The following is a 7,052-nucleotide window of genomic DNA, read 5'->3' on the forward strand; positions in this document are numbered from 1 at the left end:
ATTATAATCTAGTCAGACGATTTATTTGAAATAGACGACTCTATTTGAAATACATGTTCATGAAAAGAAGTTCCTCGATTGGGGGTGGTGTTAACATTCATTATTTGTTTTGTGGAGGGGAGGGTGTTGGGATAAATAAGAGGGTATATGATGACTTGAGCTCAGTTGTTCGTTAGGCAGCGTGCACACCGTCGCACTGCGTGTCGTGTTAGTGGTTCTGTGCAATAATGTTTTGGATTGTAATTATTAATCATAAATTGTTTAGTGTGGGCATGGAGGTGGCAGGGAAGGTGAGTGTTAATGCATTCTAAAGGAATCCCTTAAGTCTACTCAAGGTCACAAGTTGTGGGACCTACTCGATTAGTCTCCTCTACCACAAAATAATGCTACAATCACCTAGTAAGGAAGTATATCTAAATCTATACTAATATTATATTACAAACTGAAGAGTTATTTTTGTTTGATGAACGCGCCAATCTCAGGAACTACTGGTCCGATTTGAAAAAATCTTTCAGTGTTAGATAGCCCATTTATCGAGGAAGGCTATAGGCTATATATTATCTCCGTATCCCTAAGGGAACGAGAACCACACGGATGAAACCGCGTGGCGATAGTTTTTTATATAATCTTATCCACATTATTGCATGCCAGCACACAATATTACGGGCCTGCGTACTTGCGTAGGTGTCGCCTACGGTCACAACACTCACGCTATAGGTATTTGTTTGGTATTTCCACACGCCATTCAATTCAATTATGACTCTTTATGTATTCAACATTTGTTTGACAATCATAGAAATAATTATTATTAACTAACGCCGCGTTTTCCGCAAGTATTTAGGGCTTGACGAGATATCTGGCGCATTGGTTAGCTTGTGGTTTTCAATAGAGAGATCCTAGGTACGTAGGTACGTAGGTACCTAGATAGGAAATAAGGTAGGTTAGTTGATAGCTAAAAACTGCGCATTTCGAAAATCTGACGATTTGAGCGTAACGTAATGGAATGGGAGGTTCCAAAATTATAAAATAACCTCCTAATTAATCGCTAAAATTTTCTGACAGTTTCAGTAAGTCAAAGTATTAAAAATTGATTTTTGTCTGTAGTTTTTTTTCCACCGCTAAAAGCGAAAAAAGTAAATAATATCTACGCTTTAGTAACTGCAAATTTAGCATCCCGAGCTCCTCTACTATTAGCCACCCTCTCTCTTTATTAGCCGCTACGGATTATAAATTGATGAATGCTACGCAATAATTGAGAGTGTAATATTTTGTTTTAATTAGTGCGCACTACAAAGGCTTAATTTGGAAAATTATTTGAAAACACAAACGGGCGGTGCAATATTGTTGATTCGCTTAATTTCGCTATATTTGCATTGTTCCGTTAGTTCTGAGTGTACGCTTTTGTTAATTTACATAATTATTATTTAATTATTACAATAACATGCCTTTTTCGATTTAATTTTAAGAAATTAAATAAAACGTGTCTCAAATAGTAAAGGAAAAACATCTATAAGGTTATTAGTCAAAGGTATCGTCATTTCATTCAACATTATCAGTCGATGGACGTTTACTTTTTTTTTTACTGATTGTGTAAGTGCCGTAGGCTCCTTATGGGATCTCAGAGGCGTCACCGGCGGGTTTGGGCGAGCGCAGAAGCATCGATGGGGCCCTAAGGCAGAAGCAGAGTAGATGGGTAAAACGACTCTCTTAGGGCATCTCCTCTGAGCTCCTCGGCTAAGGGCTGTTCGGGAAGGGTGTTTTGGCCTGAGTGTATCAGTCCGGACGCCCCCGAGATCGTGAGTTTGGACGTCTACTGCTAAAGGTCTTTATTAAGGTGTCGCTGCTGCCCGACCTGTGCCATTTGTTATTACGAGTATTATCGGTATTAGTCGGTAGTCAGAGCCTTGTCAATAAATCTGCAGGGTGCTTAACGAGCAGGTGAGGAAGGGGAGGCTAGCTTTCCTTTCCTTTTATGAAGGCGATGACGATGACGAAGTTCGAATTTTAAGCCAAAAACCTTTAAATAAATAAATAAAACGTAATTAAATTATAAAGAGCGTTGAATGAGGAGTAGTAGGCTTAATTATGTGCGCGGATAACTCGATTTTAATAAATTAATTGAATCGATTCACCATTCACCTATGCGATCGACTATGTCGTATGAGCTTATTTATTCCACGTTTATTGCATTCTGTGATATGTTTAAACGGACTACTTTTGTACGGGTTATTTTTTTATACTAATAGCCGCAATACTCACCTAATGATAAGTGGGAAGCCATCGACAATAAACAGAGCAATACTTTACAGGGCATTCTTCTTCTTCTTATAGGGCATATTATATGGATCAACCTACAAAGTGCCAAGTGTCCATCATCAGCAGGCTAATTCACTAACTTTGACTTATGCTAGTTCATCATCATCATCATCATCATCAACCCATATTCGGCTCACTGCTGAGCTCAAGTCTCCTCTCAGAATAAGAGGGGTTAGGCCAATAGTCCACCACGCTGACCCAATCCAGATTGGTAGACTTCACATACGCAGAGAATTGAGAAATTTCTCCGGTGTGCAGGTTTCCTCACGATGTTTTTCCTTCACCGTTTGAGACACGTGATATTTAATTTCTTAAAATGCACACAACTGGCAAGTTGGAGGTGCATGCCCCGGACCGGATTCGAACCCTCCGGAATCGAAGGCAGAGGTCATATCCAGTGGGCTATCACGGTTCTTAGTATGTTAGTTGTCATTGTCATCCGGTTCTTACTGAAAACCCTTCGTGGATATCATACAGTAGTTAGATGATATTAATCAGTTGTTTTGATGTTTGTTTAGGTTGTTAATAAACACCAAATTAGTGAATAAGCTAGCAGGGCGTAATGTCAGCTATGGGCGATCAAGTAAGCTCACATGGCTGCTAACGGCTTGACAGCCGATAAAACTGATCAGATGTTGGCAAATATGGTGATAGTACCGCCTAGTATGAGATCTGTGGGAAAAAGTTCTACTACTATTAAATTACTACTTTTACTTACATAGTCAATTGGGGGTCAGTTTTTAAAAAATCTTAATCATGTTTTATAGATATCAGCACCGCGTTGCAGTTTTACCCGCGAAATTCCCATTCCCGTAGAACCACTGGGATAAAATATAGCATATGTTACTCGCTGATAATGTAGCTTTCCAGTAGTGAAAGAATATTTAAAATCGGTTTAGTAGTTTAGGCGTGAAAGCGCAATAAACATTTACAATATTAAGATTGGATGTATGAGAATCTGTGTGTACATAATATGTGTGTAGTTGTGTCTGTCCTATCATTCTCTAGAGCAGAGTTTCCCAAACTTTTTTGTGTCGTAGACCCCTTGCTATGTTTTTCCGCGTTGGGTAGACCCCCTACTTATTTGATACTGAAATTCTGTACCCTACAACTTACACAGATTTATAAACATATATAATAATATTTTTACTTCATAGTTGCTTTTAAAATAATGTATATGTTTTTAATATTATAAAATAATGTGATGTAAAAAATAGGTACTATCAGTATGTGTAATGATCCACTATCGTGGAAACCATTTTACAAACAAAGACCCCTTGCAATTTGTCATAGACCCCTAGGAATCGATATAGACCACTTTGGGAATCACTGCTCTAGAGCCCTCAATTTCGTTGAATAATTCAAACATAACAACCGGACGGACGAAACCTTTCATTTTTGACTTTTTGCCGCCCTACTGTTTTATAACTAAGCCCTGTAATTAGGGCTGCGTACACATATTGTGGTTCTGAACTTATGGAAATGGACTTTTATGTGATACATTAAAATTTTATAAAACAGTATGACAATTGAATAATCTATTTGTTTAGCAAATTTCAATCCAAGTCTTTGATAATATTGTGGTAAACAAAAAAAAAATAACCTTGGCTAAGTTAGTTGTGGGTTCTTCTCGGATCAAGGAGTTTAGAACCTTAATTTTAAGTATTCGACTTGTAAACTAAGCCTAATTGAAATAAATGATTTTTGAATTTGAATTAGAATACAATAAGGAACTTAAGCTTACTTATCCTAATAACTATATAAATCATGCCCACGTAGAATAGTGGCAAGAATACTGGCTACATATCCGCGTTGGACAGCCAGGCTGATCCTTTGCGCAAAAATGAGCCAGCCCTTCTGTCACCAGTCGAGGCAACTAGTTTGAATTTGAATTATAGTTTGTATGTAAAGTCCTTTTTAAAAACCTCAAGCATGACACTGGTATAAAAATATGTAAAGACACACCTGTGTATACACAAGCCTATTCCACACTAAGTGAACTCGGGCAGCTAAGCACCTACATAGATTCGGCCCAGCATCCGGCTATTAAGCCCATCTGCTATGTTAACAAATACAGAGCTTTGAGATACGATTGTCTTATGATATCATTGTGTAACGCGTAACGTACTCGTAGATACGTGAGTAATGTTATCATGTTCATGTGAACTACGTATTTTTACCCGTCTGCAAGAAGGATTACGTTTTTCGCGCGTATCTTGTATGTATGTAAAAAGAAAACCTCTTTAATATTATTTCTTTTTGGTACTTTTTTTTCATGACATTGTCACATTTGAAATATTCGATATATTATTTTTGACTTATTAGCAAAACATTAAAATTTTTATTAAAATATAAAGTAAATGTAAATAATAGCGTTGAATGTTGTTTTTATATTTTATTTATAGGTAAGTTTTAGTTTAGTATTTAATTTAATAATTTAATGTAAAATATTGTAAATAACAATTATATTTTATTTATAGAAACACAATCAAGCTTTTATTACTACTATCACATTTATGTGAAATAATTATCATTATATGTATCTATGTAATATTTTTTATTACCTCATATCCTCCAAACCACTGAACGGATTTACGTAATTAAGATATCGTCAGATTAGGTGAAATTAAAAAAAAAAAAACCAACATGACGACTGTGAAACGCTATAGACTCGAGGTGAAAATTAAATTTGGTTTTTGAATATGGTATAAAATTCAAGGGCTCATCAAAAAGATTTTAAAATGGCATATCATGGCGATATTAAAAAAACGTACAATTAGAAAAAGGTAGTCGGGTTTTCTAATTTTTTTACAGCTTAACCAGTAAAATGGATTGGAAGCTTGTTTTTGGCGACCCCGCACCGGATAGTGCAGTGTTCATCGAGCCTCCAAAATATAGGTGGACCAAAGCCATCAAGCGGGTTGCAGGGAGCCGTTGAATGCTCGAACCTTGAGGTCGTGGTCTTTGGAAGTTCATGCAAGAGGCCTAGTGTAACGCATAAAGTAGATACGTGAGTAATGTTAACACGATCGTGCGAATAACATATTATGTACAATTCACCAGTGGCGTGCTTGACTTTTAACTAGGGTAGGCATCATCATTATCAGCCTATTTTAACCACCAGGTCTCCCTCCTTATCGGAGAGAGGATGTGGAGATTATACCCGTCACGCTGCTCCAGCGCGTTAGATATAAGTGATGATCACCAACGGCTTTACGTGCTCTCCGAGGCACGGGGATGAACTTACCACCACAAAATTGTGTCTTTTCTAAGTAAACACCTTCGACTGTATCATCGTTATCGACATAATGTGAGATCGAAGTCTAAAAAGGTTTAACTTGTCATTGGATAAAAAATTAACGACTTCTTCCTCGCAGCAGACGGGATATGGAGTTTATACCCACCACATCGCTGACTGTTCACGCTAGGAGCGTGACGTTGCGTTAAAAGAATTTTCTTAATTCTCTGCTTGTGTGAAGTCTGCCAATTCGCATTTGGCCATATTGGCCGGGTTGATAATGATGATAATGATGACATCGCTGATAATTTTAATGATAATTTCGACTCGCACTTTTCCAGTTTTTATTAAACAACGTTGCCTCACTTTAGTTTAGTAAAGTAAAAGTATTGTACTTTCAATTCTGATCAAATTATTTCTATTTAGTTACACAGATTTGATCAATACGAACGCTGCCGGCATTAAATCCAACGCTTTGCGCGAAATCTCCCAAATTGGCACAGATCCGCTCAATTGATGCAGCCGTTTCAATTGCTTAGTGAAAACTATTCCATAATGCCGATCCTAAATCGGTTTAAATCAGAAACAAATTCAATTAGGTACTATAGACATTGGCGTATCTAGGATTGTTTCCTTGGGTGAGCCTAGAATGGGCCTACATATCAATGAACGGAGTCGATACTCAATATAATTTCGTTAACAATATTTGTGGACACTAACCTCTGAAATGACTCGACTTATTTTATTATTTTTTCTTTGTGTCCATGGTAGGTATCAGAAATTGTCTTATAGGTTTTTCTTTATTATAAGTTGTAATGGTTATTATTTGATATTTATAATTATATTTTGTGTAAAATTATTAGTATTTCGGCGTCCATCAAAGAATTTCCGATAGGTAGCCCAGTATCCTAGGGTGGGCCCTGGACCATTCTAGGGTACGCCAATGACTATAGACTACAAACCCTTGAACAAAAATTAGATGTGAAATGAACCAACATGAATAACTTAGAAGACTGTTACTATATCAGAAAATAACTGAGCACTATGCCATTTTTGAGTGGTACAGGCTGTGGTACAGGTGAGTACTACATACAAACTTTCGCGTTTATATTATTAGTAGGATAGATAAAGATTTAGCCGCGTACAAACAGACTGAGCTAAATCGAGCTAGCCGAGCAGCGTGGAGTTAATGGGTGAATAATACTGTTACGTGATGAGACCCGAAGGCTTTTAGCTTTTATTTTGTTCTTGATTTTATTCCCATTCCAGTGAGAATACGAGGACAAAATATAGTTTATGTTACTCGCTGATAATGTAGCTTTCTAGTGGCGAAAGAGTTATTAAATTGGTGGCCGTTTTGAAGCCTATTCGTAGCAAATAAACAAACAAAAATATCAAATCTTTACAATGCAAGTTCAGACAAAAATTATGTATAGATATAATATAGATAAAGATTTAGCCGCGTACAAACAGACTGAGCTAAATCAGGCTAGCCGAG

This window comes from Bicyclus anynana, chromosome 18 (assembly GCF_947172395.1).
Source record: "Bicyclus anynana chromosome 18, ilBicAnyn1.1, whole genome shotgun sequence".
Taxonomy (NCBI): Eukaryota; Metazoa; Arthropoda; class Insecta; order Lepidoptera; family Nymphalidae; genus Bicyclus; species Bicyclus anynana.